The sequence below is a fragment of the Podarcis bocagei genome (genome assembly GCF_964188305.1).
Source record: "Podarcis bocagei genome assembly, chromosome: 13".
In the NCBI taxonomy this organism is placed as follows: Eukaryota; Metazoa; Chordata; class Lepidosauria; order Squamata; family Lacertidae; genus Podarcis; species Podarcis bocagei.
The window spans coordinates 42910311-42923325 of NC_138138.1; the positions used below are offsets into that span (position 1 = coordinate 42910311).

Sequence of the window (13015 nt, forward strand, 5' to 3'; positions counted from 1 at the left end):
GTCTTCTAAAAGTCAGACAGTTGTTTATTTCCTTGACATCTGATGGGAGGGCGCTCCACAGGCCGGGCGCCACCACTGAGAAGGCCCTCTGCCTGGTTCCCTGTAACATCACTTCTCACAGTGAGGGAACCGCCAGAAGGCCCTCGGAGCTGGACCTCAGTGTCCGAGCTGAATGATGGGGTGGAGATGCTCCTTCAGGTATACTGGGCCGAGGCTGTTTAGGCTTTAAAGGTCCCTAAGAACTAGTTGTCACTTTAACATTTCCCTTTTTATTCCTCCTCTCTGTAGTTTGCAAGACCCCAGCATGCTGGTCTCCAAGGTCTCCTGCTCATTACTGGCTATACTTCTTGGGTTTCTGATGGTGCAGTCATGTGAAGGACAGTCCCGAGAAGATTTTGAGTGGAAGCACACTGATTATCCAAAAAGCTACTCAACTTCCCACCCTGACACCTACTGCAAGCGGATGATGCTTCAGAAAAGGTTGACTCGATATGTTTGCAAGGACGTAAATACCTTCATCAATGACCGGCCTGTAAATGCGGTACAAGTGTGCAGAGGCAGAGGGATTCCCCATGGTAGTGACACCGATAGCATAGACTCCTTCGATATGGTCATCTGCAGATACACAGGTGGTCCGGCTCCTTATGACTGCAGGTACAGCGGCACACCTGCACACTTGCGCATTCGTGTGACCTGCACCGGCATTTACCCAACACACTATGTGACTCAAATGCGCTAGGCAATGTGTGGTACAACTCGCTCTCCATTTACAGAAGCCAGAAGTCTGAGGATGAGTTGGCTACAATTTTATTTTCTGTCATGCTTTCTCCTCAATGTATCTCTGCAACATGCCCACAATATAAGCTTTTACTGCTTTAATAGTTACTCACTTTCCCAGGGAATCCTGGCAACGTAGATCTTCAAGGAGCAGCTGCGGGAAATACCATTGTATGACATTTCTTTACCCCTGTTCCATTATACCATGGATAAGCAAACCAAGGCCTGGGGGCTGGATCCGGCCCAATCGCCTTCTAAATCTGGCCTGCAGACAGTCTGAGAATCAGCGTGTTTTTACATGAGTAGAATGTGTGCTTTTATTTAAAATGCATCTCTGGGTTATTTGTGGGGCATAGGAATTTGTTCATTTTTCCCCCCTTCAAAATATAGTCCAGCCCCCCACAAGGTCCGAGGGACAGTGAACCGGCCTCCTGCTGAAAAAGTTTGCTGATCCCTGTATTATACCTTCCCAGTTTCTCACCTTCTCAGTTCTCCCTTTCCCAACCAGAAATAGTGAATACACACACACACACACACACACACACACACACACACACACAATCTTTTAACCTGGAGAGGCATTGCCCATGACTCCAGCCTCAACTCCAAACCTTGAAAGTGACACAACAATTCAAGAGACTTTGAAAAATGCCGAGCTGTTGCTGAACTAATTAGAGCAGCATAAAGATATTTATGGTTGGGTTTATGGTCCACACATTGCGCAAATCTGGTGCTGCCTGGTTGGGACCTGGGACACCAAATCCCCATTCAGCCATGAAGCTCACCTTGAGGCAGTCACTATCTCTCAGTCTAACCCACAGAAACCCACATGTGAAATTACATGCTTGCGTCGTGCCTTCAAGTTGTGTAGCAGGGCATAGAATTATATGTGCTGCATTGATATCTGGGGTGGGGGACACACAATATATTGTAGATGGGGTGGGGAGACTGAACGACTAAGATGAGCTTCATACCAGAGACTGGTTTATACATCAGTTTCTAGAGAAGGAAGAGAGGGTGTTGTGTGGTGGTTAGTTTAGAGGGTCAGATAAGGATTGTGAAGACTTCGAATAATCACAGACATCCCCAGATGAGCTTTACACAGAATTGTTCTGAAAATATAAAGGAGGATGGGGAAACAACCAATGTCACCTTGCGCTCCCTGGAGGAAAACAGGCGATATAAATGCAATAAATAAATTAAATAAATGTGGGGTGGATATGGGTGAAGCCAGCCTCCCACTCCATCTAACTTGATGGTGCAATTTTACTTCCCCTCTCTCTTGTTTCTATCTGAGGACATTGCAGAAACCCACCTGTGAAATTACAGGCTTGCGCCATGCCTTCAGTTTCCTCACCTCAATAGAACTTACCTTGCCAAACTGGAGTCCAACGTTATTACTCAACCCTCAGCCAGAATTATAGGGGGCAGTTGTGGGGAAAGCAGTTGGCAGTTAAAGGGATTGAGACATCATTTCTAAGGGGGACATTGAAGGGAGGCAGGAGAAGGCTGAGGAAGTATCTCAAAAGTCTTGATTAGAAAGCTGAGCCTTTCCATTATTTCACATTTGGCATATAGCACACTTACCCTTGTACCAGTGTGTGTGCATTGCTGCATAGAACTAGACACTCTGGTTCTATGCAGCAAAAGCCACTTTTCCTGAAGAAAGTCAGCATGATATAGTGTGTGGATATGACTTCATATCCCTGCACAGTTGTGAAGCAGACTATGATAGGGGGAGGCATCTAGATCTGGCATCTACAGGAAATCCAAAACTTCAGCCTGAATTTTGGGAGGGCTTTAGTGGAACTTCTTCCTCCTTTGGGAAGCGGAGGGCTCCCATGCACACCAGCAGCCTCTTTGATGCTGCCAAAGAGCTGTGTGGTGCTCAGGTCAAGGTGATCTGTAGAGCGCCCACCAGAGTGCTGGTAAGTTTGGCCATCTTACCAAAATGCACCCTCCACACCAAAAATGTCCCAAATGTTCCCATGAAACATGTGGCCATGAAAGTGTGATGACCAACACCCAGCCTTTTATTAACCCTAGATCATCCTGAGACCTCATACTACCTGTCAGTTGAAGGGGCTTATGTTATGCATCATTATGTTATGCACCTCAGGCCCAGGGCCAAATGTGGCCATCCACACCTCTGTATTTGGCCCTTGGGGGTATTTTCACACCATCCTTTTCCCAGCAACACGCACTCTGTCATGGTCCGGTTCACAGGCGATCAAAGTCCTGACAGGGGAGGTCAGGACCAGGGGCAAGATAGCGGGGTAGGAGCAGGAACGGGGGTCTAGAAGCCAGGATTCAGGAAGCCAAGGGTCCAAGGGTCAGGAAGCAGGGAGTCAAGAAGCCGAGGTTCAAGGATCAGAAAGCAAGAAGCCAAACCCAGCAAGGCAGGAAGGGTGTTGCTGTGGCAAAGAGCTAAAGGGAAATGTTGACCTTATATCCCTTCCCGGCTCTTGCCACCAGGTGCAGTGAGTTACCTTGCCTCTTCAGAACAAACTTAGGAAGGCCCCAATCCTGCAAAGTCCTATTGGTCACAGGGCCTGGCTCCTGCACACACACACCTGACACACTCTCTCCATATGCTTACCCCCTCCCCAGGTTTACTTCACACCCAACTGGCTGCAGTGGTGGATTAGGGGCTCTCAAATTTCAGCAGCACCCTGTGCGATGCTAAAATCGAGGGGACTCTTTGTGGGAGCACCACATTGTTTTGGTGCCCCCCTGCAGCTCAGTGCCCAGTGCGACCCTAAAACCATCTCTACTGGGTGGAATGTGCCCTCAAACTCTGACAATGCCATTTGCTCATCTGAATGGAGGCAGGCAGGAAGGATGGGTGTATGTGTGCAGAAACTAGGCTAAGGTACAAATATAAAATCCACATCTGTTGCTCTTCTGACTTTGGCCTCTGGCCTCGCCCACCACTCAGGGCCGGATTTAGGTTCGATGAGGCCCTAAGCTACTGAAGGTAATGGGGCCCTTTATATGTTCAGCTGTCCTTTGTCAACAACAAATTGTTGACCCTACATTTGCCTGGTAACACATTTGAATAGGTATCAAGTAGCACACCCCAGCAAACGCCAGTCTATTGAGGTTCCTGGCTATTTATTCAATAAATTTGTCAGTCACTTTTTTTGGGGGGGGGGGCCCAATGCAACCCAAGGTGACTTACATTATCTTAAAAACAACATATAAGAAAATCTAAAAGACAGCTTTATTTTTTTAAAAGCTGAATCGAGACATTCCACCCATGCAAAAAGGCCACAAATAATTAAATGCCCAGGGCCTGCTGAAAAGGTCCATTTTTGCCTGCCACCTAAAGATATGTAAGAATTGCATCTGGTCAGTGCGCTCTGTAAATGGGGACCCGCCACTGAAAAAGCCAATTGTCATGTTGCCACCTTCTGGACCTTACATGGAGTGGGAACACAAAGAAGGTCCACAGAAACTACAGTGGTACCCCGCAAGACGAACGCCTCGCGAGACGAAAAACTCGCAAAACAAAAGGTTTTTTCGTTTTCGAGTTGCCTCGCAAGACGAATTTCCCTATGGGCTTGCTTTGCAAGACGAAGCTTGCCCCGGGGACAGCGGGTCTTCTCTTTTGAAGCAAGGGGCTGCAGGGAGATCGCTATCTCCCCGCAGCCCCTTGCTTCAAAAGAGGTCCGGGGGCAGCGCGAAGCTAAGCGCTTCTTCCCCGCTGCCCCCCGACGTCTTTTGCAGCAAGGGGCTGCAGGGAGATCGCTATCTCCCCGCAGCCCCTTGCTTCAAAAGAGGTCCAGGGGCAGCGGGAAGCTAAGCGCTTCTTCCCTGCTGCCCCCCGACGTCTTTTGCAGCAAGGGGCTGCAGGGAGATCGCGATCTCCCTGCAGCCCCTTGCTGCAAAAGACGTCCGGGGGAAGCGGGGAAGAAGCCGCTTCCCCCGGACGTCTTTTGCAGGGTTGCCGGCATGCCGAAGCCTGCGCGCGCTGACATCAGCGCTCCCAGGCTTCGCGGCGCTGATGTCAGCGCGCGCAGGCTTCGGCATGCCGGCAACCCTCCGCCAGCAGCGGCAGCGCTGCCGCTGCTGGCGGAGAGGTCCGCGAAGCCTGGGAGCGCTGATGTCAGCGCGCGCAGGCTTCGGCATGGCGGCAACCCTCCGCCAGCAGCGGCAGCGCTGCCGCTGCTGGCGGAGAGGTCCGCGAAGCCTGGGAGCGCTGATGTCAGCGCGCGCAGGCTTCGGAATGCCGGCAACCCTCCGCCAGCAGCGGCAGCGCTGCCGCTGCTGGCGGAGAGGTCCGCGAAGCCTTGGCCGGACAGCTTTTGAAGCCAGGCGGGGGGGGGGGAGCAAAGACTTTCGCCCCCGCCAGCCTTCAGAAGAGGAAGGCTGGCGGGGGGCAAAAGTATTTGTCCCCCCTGCCTGCCTTCCCAGGGGCTTTTAAATCGCCCCGGACAGCGGAGAAGTCCTCCGCTGTCCCGGGGTTTTTTAAAATGCTGGGGGTGGGAAGAAAAGCCCTTGCCCCCCCCAGCCTTCAGAAGAGGTCCGGGGACAGACTGTCCCCGGACCTGGTCTGAAGGCGGTTTCCCTGGGAACGCATTAATTGATTTTCAATGCATTCCTATGGGAAACCGTGCATCGCAAGACGAAAAAACCGCAAGACGAAGAGAATTGCGGAACGAATTAATTTCGTCTTGCGAGGCACCACTGTAATTGCAGAGTCCAGGTCAGTTCAGAGAGACAGACCTTGAGGTATTAAGGCCCTGAAGCACATTAGAATTTATAGGTCAGAACTAGCACTTTGAATTGAGCCCAGAAACTAATTGGTAGCCAGATGGCCAGGATTGGCATGATATACTCAGACCTCCTTGCAAAGACAGATCTAGATGAGTGTGACCGATTCAAGGAGCTTCTGGGGTGTCACGGCAGATGCCAAAACTATGAAGTCCAACGAAAGACAAGAGGCGGGGAACACCAGATTTTGGCATCACACAGGACACCACTGAAATTTGAGATGCCAAGGTCCGCCACTGCCATCTTGTCCCAGTTAGCAACCTCGTAGCCAAATTTTGCACCAGCTGCCATTTCTGAACCATCTTCAAAGGCAGGCCGGACCTATGTATAGTGAATTGCAGTAATCTAACCTAGAGATTAACAGAGCATAGACAACAGAAGTTAGACCATCCCTGTCCTTGATTCAGACTCTGGAGTCTTCTTCATCAATTGAGTGGCCTTGAGAAAAGTACCCTATTTCAGGTTAGCCCACTTCACTGGGTTGTCATAAACATAAAGTGACACAGTTCCATGTACACTGATGGTTGGGGACCATGTTATCTGTGGAATAGACTGCACACATATGATTGGCATATGAGGCCTACCAGTAAAAGTTGCTATCAGGAACAAAGACTTTTCAGCACCTTTAGATCTCCCTCCCCCGGTAAATATATGTGGCCCTATCAAAACTGTTTTTTTAAGAAAAAACTGCAGACTGCTTCTTATTGTTGTCCCAGTCTTCAGGTAATCAGTTATTGTCCTATGCCTGAAGAATTTTTGCTGCTTCTGTTTGTAAATTATTATAATTGCATTGATAGCTTACTTGCCATTGTTTTCAGCTTTATATGTGTTTAAAACATTTATTTCAGTGATGTCGCCTATCAGTAATGCCCACACAGTCACCTCAACATTTTGAAGGAGAGAAAAAGAAGGAAGGAAGGAAAGAAAGAGCGAGCTCTAACAGTTTATTCCTCATTCCACTGAATTTCTCATTTACGGGAAGCTTTGGAAACATACAGCCAATGGTGCAATTTTCAGATGAAAGCCCTCTGTCCTCCTTTCACCATCTATATGTTGCAAGTGCTTGATTTTTTCCCCTCTTTCCCCCTCATCCTGGCCTAACTGAAAGCTATATAATAATTCAGACAGCAGCTTGAGAGATACACTTGCTTCCATAGAAAGTGGCATCCGTTACCTTGAGACTTTGGGTAAGTTGGAACTTGGGTAAGTTGGAAGTGGACCTTCACAAACTTGTGCTTTCTGTTTTACCCTTTAAGGAAACTGAACTTTGACTGTCCCATGTTTAATAAAGCTTTCTCTTCTCTCTTTAGTGGGTAGAGTTGAAAGGATTTTTTTATCCCTAACATATTCTCTCTCTCTCTCTCTCTCTCTCTCTCTCTCTCTCTCTCTCTCATATTTCTGAATTGCCTTTTGTATGGACCTCAAGCCTACCATAAAAGCAACTAAAAATATATTTTTAAAAACAGTCCAGAAAACAAGGAAGCATATTTACTAATGGGTATCTTTTGTTGGGGCTCCTGACAGTATCGCCAAGTTTATGACATCTGGCATCTTTATTGTGTGGTCTGTTATTTGGAAGGACTGTGGCCCAGTGGCAGACCACATGCTGTGCATGCAAAAGGTCTCATATTCAATCACTGGTGTTTTCATCTTGGACTGGGAAAAGACTCCTGCCTGAACCTCTGGAGAGCCACTGCCAATCACTGGAAAGAATACTGACCCAAATGGACAAATAGCCTGCCTTGTTATAAAGCTGCTCCCTAATGCACTGTCTTCCAGTGGCTGCCAGCACTGTGCTTGGCTTCTCTGAGAATTACATCTTTAATGTTTTCTCCTCCCCTCCTTTTTTTTCTTTTTCTATATAAATATTGCATTATTGCTCAAAAAAGAGTACAATTACACAAATAATACAAGTTACCAAATACCAAAAAGCTACTAATAGGAAGAAAAAATACAAAAAATAAGAAAATGATACATATTGAAAAGAAAAAGGAAGAGAAAGAGAGAAATCAAAAGGAAAATAGAAAAAGTTGACTTCCTTCGACCACTGTACAGTTTATATGATTCGATATCTTTAGTTGTTTGTAATCAATTTGCATTAATGGAGAGACTATTTGTTTACCTGTGGAATTTTTAATCTCTACAGACTAAGCCAATTATAATTTTGGAAAATGACTTTCTTCATAAAATTTGTGAAGACATCCCATTCTCTCCTGATTTTTTGCATCTTTAATATTTTCTAGCAATGCAGTCCACCCACCTTAAATTAGTTGCAGAGCACTCCTACAGTTGTGGCATATGTCTTGGGGTGAAGCCACCCACCTGGCGCTAGTATCAATGCTGCTTTCCTGGACAGGGCTGGGACAGGGCAGTGTCGTGGTTTGATCCACACAAGCAGATCAGCAGGAATACTAGATTGGTCCTGCCAGTGCCACCATGTGGCCAAAAACTCTTGCTGCTACCCTGCCCTGCTCCGAGCCCTTTCAGGTACGTAGCAGGAATGCAGGTGCCAGGAGGACAGCTCCACCCTATCACACGTGCTGTGGCTACTGCACATTGAGCTGATAAATCCTGTCTCTGGGTTATAACAAAGCTTATAAGATAAATGTCCAGGGTATCACATGACAGTCTGTTCCTAAAGATACAGACAGACACACACACACATACAGAGAGAGAGAGAGAGAGAGAGAGAGAGAGAGAGAGAGAGAGAGAGAGAGTACCAGAGCTGAAAAAATGAAAACAGAATAATGCCATTTGGATTTGAGGGTGGAAGATAATGTTTGTTTATAGAAAGTGGCTTCGTAGGGAATTATATTGAAGTGGCTGAAGTGAATACTGTTTATATACAGTGGTCAGACGAAGAATCAGAAGTTCTTCCATTTCTGAACTTTATTTTCCCCCCTCCCTCTCTCTCTCTTTTACTCTCTTGTCTATTTCTTTTTCTTTATTTTTTTTCTCTCTCTATGTCCCCTGCTTTTCTTTCTCTCTTTTTTTCCTATGTTCTTATTGTATTTAGATCAATGTTTTAGTTTTGGACAAAAAATGAGATATTTGATATTTCTCTTTATAAATCCTAATAAAATGTATTAGGAGCAATCTGGGGGGGGGGTCTTAATCTCTTCTGTCAAAACCCCAGGTTGACAATAATTTATCCATGGGGGAAAATTTTCGGTAGTATTCAACTAAGTACCACTCAGAGTTAGTCATACTCATTAGTTTCACTGGGTCTACACTGAGCAGGACAACTGTTGAATACTACCTTTTATTTGGCTAACATATAAAGGCCAATCTGCTTAATTTGCACTTTTTAAAAGAATATGCGAATAGAAACACCGAAAGTTACACTTCTCTGAATTTTGCAATGCATTTCTCCAACCAGAAATGCTTATATTACAGGAATGCTCATATTAGGGTGAAGTGCACATATAAAGGCATATATTTATGAAAATAACATGTAAAAATGCATTATATTAGAGAAAAGTGTTTTGAAAGAAATGTGCATTTTAGGCAAAACTGCAGACAAAAATGTGTATGTTAGGAGAAACTGGTGCTAAAATGCTGCTGAATGTTCTTGAGGGCTATCTAAATAAATAAATAAATTGCAAACAAATGTGGAAATGCGGAGAATGGAACTTAAAGTTGGGGAGGGGTGAGAAACATCCCTACCCTGGCGGAAATGACTGGCAGAATCCGAGACCAGGAAGAAGAGTCGGTGGAAGAAGATTGGAAGAAATTTAAAGACTATTTACAGAAATACTGCAAAATGAATGAATGTTAGAATGATGTCAGAATGAAGTTAAGTGGTTTTAGCAGCAATGTTATAAAGGTGTATGTAAAAATGGATTGTTAACAGGTGAGAATCTAAAGTTATAATATATTAAGTTAAAGGATTAAGATAAAAACAAAGAGGGAAAGGAATTGCTGAATTAACTAACTGAACTGGAATACAAAAAAGGGAGGTGTGAGGAGGTCAGGGAAACAAGTAAATGAAATGTAAGGCATGGAAAGATTGATTTGTTTTTAAGTGTTTTTTATTTTTTCTGTATTCTGTATTTTTTCTTTTCTCTGTTTTTCTTTTTTTTAATCTATGTAACCTTTTTTTGAAACCTTAATAAATATCATTTTTTTAAAAAAGAGAGAGAAACATCCCTATCCATGCCTCTTATTTTATTCCTGAAGAAATTCGCTCCTTGCTTTAAAATACCCCCCTCTTCTTCCTTCTGCTCTATAGATTCAACAGCCCCACTATGATCACCACCAAAGGTTCTTGCTGGTTGCTGTTGCGTTTGGCCGTCCTCCTCGTGGTTCTGCTGCTGCAGTCCGGCGAAGGAGCAAGCTACCGGGATTTTGCGAACAGACACATTGATTATCCGAAAACTGCAGCAAACAACCACAATGCCTACTGCAACTTGATGATGGCTCGGAGAGGACTGAGCAGGCGGGTCTGCAAACCCACCAACACCTTCATCAACGGCAATCCTCGCTCCGTCCAGGCAATCTGTGGCAGTGGGGGAACTCACTTCCGGGGCAATTTATATACCAGCAGGAGCCGCTTCCGTGTGGTCGTCTGCCGCAGCACAGGAAGATTCCCCAACTGTAATTATCGTGGCAGGGCGCAGTCCAAGCGAGTCCGTGTGGGCTGCAGAAATAGACTGCCTGTTCACCTTGACAGATTAGTGTGATGCAACCCACCATTCATCCACAGGAAGCAGAAGTCTGAGGACATTCTGGCAACCGTTGTATTTCCCTTTGCTTGCTGCTTTCTCTACCGCTTAACTTTGAGGGCATATCCACACTGCAGGCTTAAAGTGGATTAGCAATAGTTCCTTCCTACCCTGGGAAATGTAGACCTGAGAGGAGGGGGTGGGGGTCACTAACGAATATTTACGGGCTTCACTTCTTTGATCATTCCGTTCTTTTTCTTTGCTTTCTGCTTTTCCTACAATGTAACTCCACAGTGCAGGTTTAAACCCAGTTTAGAAATAGTTCCTTCTCCCCAGGGGCCCCTGGGGAACTGTAGGTCTGAGAAGCGGAACTAGGGGAATTAAACTGTTCCTTAGTCAGATTTTTTTCTGTGTGGTTTTGCCAAAGGTGGAAAGATGCCAAAGAAGACGGCACAACTTTTGCACTTTTAGTGGTTGGGTACTAAAAAGAATAATCACAGAATGTGTAGCTCATCATGAAAGCTAGAACTTCTGAAATTCCCTCTTTTACACAACTGTTCAGTGTGTAGGACACCCTGCTGTTATCTCTTCATCTCCTCAAGCATCCCTTCCTCAGCACCCTCATCTGAGAAACATCATGCATTTCAAATGAGTCAATTTGTTCACTGAGAAACTGAAACAGGGGTGGAGAATCTGTGGCCCTCTAGTGGCCATTTGACCTTAACTCCCATCAGCCCAAGCTAGTATGATCGATGGTTATGGATGATGGGAGTTGTGATCCTGCCATACCTTGAGGGCCACAAAGTTCCCCAGTGGCATTAACCAGGCATGCATATTGCTTGATTTCTGTATGCATCGTTACTCCCTAGCAGTGACTGGGAGCTGAAAGCATGACCTTCTCCTTCCATACAGATACACTAGCGAATGCTGCCTGAGAGAAGACATTCTCTGTGACAGTCCCTAAGGTGTTAAATTCCCCTTTCCCCACAGGGATGTTTCTGACACCTATATTACAAAGCTTTCACCTTTGCTGAAGACTCATCTCTTTGCCCTGGTTTTCGAGACCTGAGATATATGTTTTTAGGATTGTAAATTGTTTCAAATGGTTTTAATCCTTTATTGTTACATTGTGGATAGTATATTGGGACGATATGATGAATGGTAGGCAAGAAATCAATGTTAAAAAATAACACTTTCTCCTACCTCCTCCAATCTTAGCAAATATGTATCAACTTGTAGAAGCCTTTACTATCATAAGCACCCTTGCTTTAGCATGCAATAAAATGAATTTTTGCAAATGCAAATACTGAAACGGTGTTTCTGTGTCTAAGAAGTTCTTAAGTGTGAAGGCTGTGGCAAACTCTGTCGTGTGGGTAATGCACTCTGCGCATGCCCAGAGAATTCCTACTTCATTCTATGGAAGTGGTTAGCTGTGGAAGAGAAATGAGTACTTGTGTCTACGAAGTAATTCATAAGTACTGGGGCCATGCTTTCCTTCTCCTTAAAAATCCCTGGTCCTGAATGGGATAACTGTGCCCCTAAAGGACCAGGTATGTAGCCTTGTGGTCATTTTGGACTCACAGCTGTCCATGGAGGCACAGGTCAATTCTGTGTCCAGGGCCACTTTCTACCAGCTCCATCTGGTATGCTGACTGAGACCCTACCTACCCACCCACTGTCTTGCCAGAGTGGTGCATGCTCTGGTTATCTCCCGCTTAGACTACTGCAATGCGCTCTACGTGGGGCTACCTTTGAGGGTGACTCAGAAACTACAACTAATCTTGAATGCAACTTCCAGACTGGTGACTGCGAGCAGATACCGGGAACATATAACACCAGTTCTAAAAGATTTACAGTGGCTCGCAGAATATTTCCAAGCAAACTTCAAAGGGTTGGTGCTGACCTTTAAAGCCCTAAATGGTTTTGGCCCTGTATACCTGAAAGAGCATCTCCATCCCCATCATTCAGCCCAGATACCAGGTCCAGTCCTGAAGGCCTTCTGGTGGTTCCCTCGCTACAAGAAATGAAGTTACAGGGGGCCACGGAGAGGGCCTTCTGGGTAGTGCTGCCCTCCCATCAGATGCTAAAGAGATAAATAATTATACAACTTTAGAAAGACATCTGAAGTTAGCCCTATATTGGGGAGTTTCTAATGTTTGATCTTTTATTATTATTATTATTATTATTTATATTCAGTTGGAAGCCTCCCAGAGTAGCTTAGGTAGGATATATCATGATGATGATGATGATATTTTGGCCCAATCTCTTAAAGTCATATTGAATCCCAATTCTGTATTCTGTGGCATTAGCTACCCCTCCCAAATGTGATGAACATAATCTCAATTCCTGCATCCAAGTAATTCATAAACAATGGGCCCAGGAAAGAACTGTGCAGCACCCCACTTGCCACTTTCTTCCAGGGTGATGAGGAACCATTAGTGAGCATTCTTTGGATTCAGTCAGTCAAATCCACCTCTCCTTGTCCAGAAAAGAAAAGAAAAGGGGGGGGGGAGAGAATTGCAGAATGGAATGGCAACAGAAAACCAGTATAACAAATTACAATCCTACATCACTAAGTATCAGATGATATTTAAATACCCCAGGCATTCTGTTGGCTTAGCTGAGAAGTGCTTGTACTCTGAACTCTTGGTTGTTGTCACTGTTTTTCAGGGCTGAACATCTCTGGAAATTGGGCAGATAATTCTGTGAAAGTAGATAAGAGCAGTCCCAGCAAAGCGTGCCAAGTGTGAAACCTGAACAAGCAGAGCATAGGAGTTTCTTTTTCTTTTTTCCTTTTA

The 13015-nt window shown here is 45.4% G+C and overlaps 1 long non-coding RNA gene across 1 annotated transcript; it reads left to right on the forward strand.

Moving 5' to 3' along the window:
- The first annotated feature begins 338 nt into the window (after positions 1-338).
- LOC308570921 lies at positions 339-9677 on the forward strand. Its single transcript, XR_014001224.1, has 2 exons — positions 339-480; positions 6402-9677. It is a non-coding gene; the product is annotated as an uncharacterized lncRNA (long non-coding RNA).
- The last annotated feature ends 3338 nt before the right edge of the window (positions 9678-13015 follow it).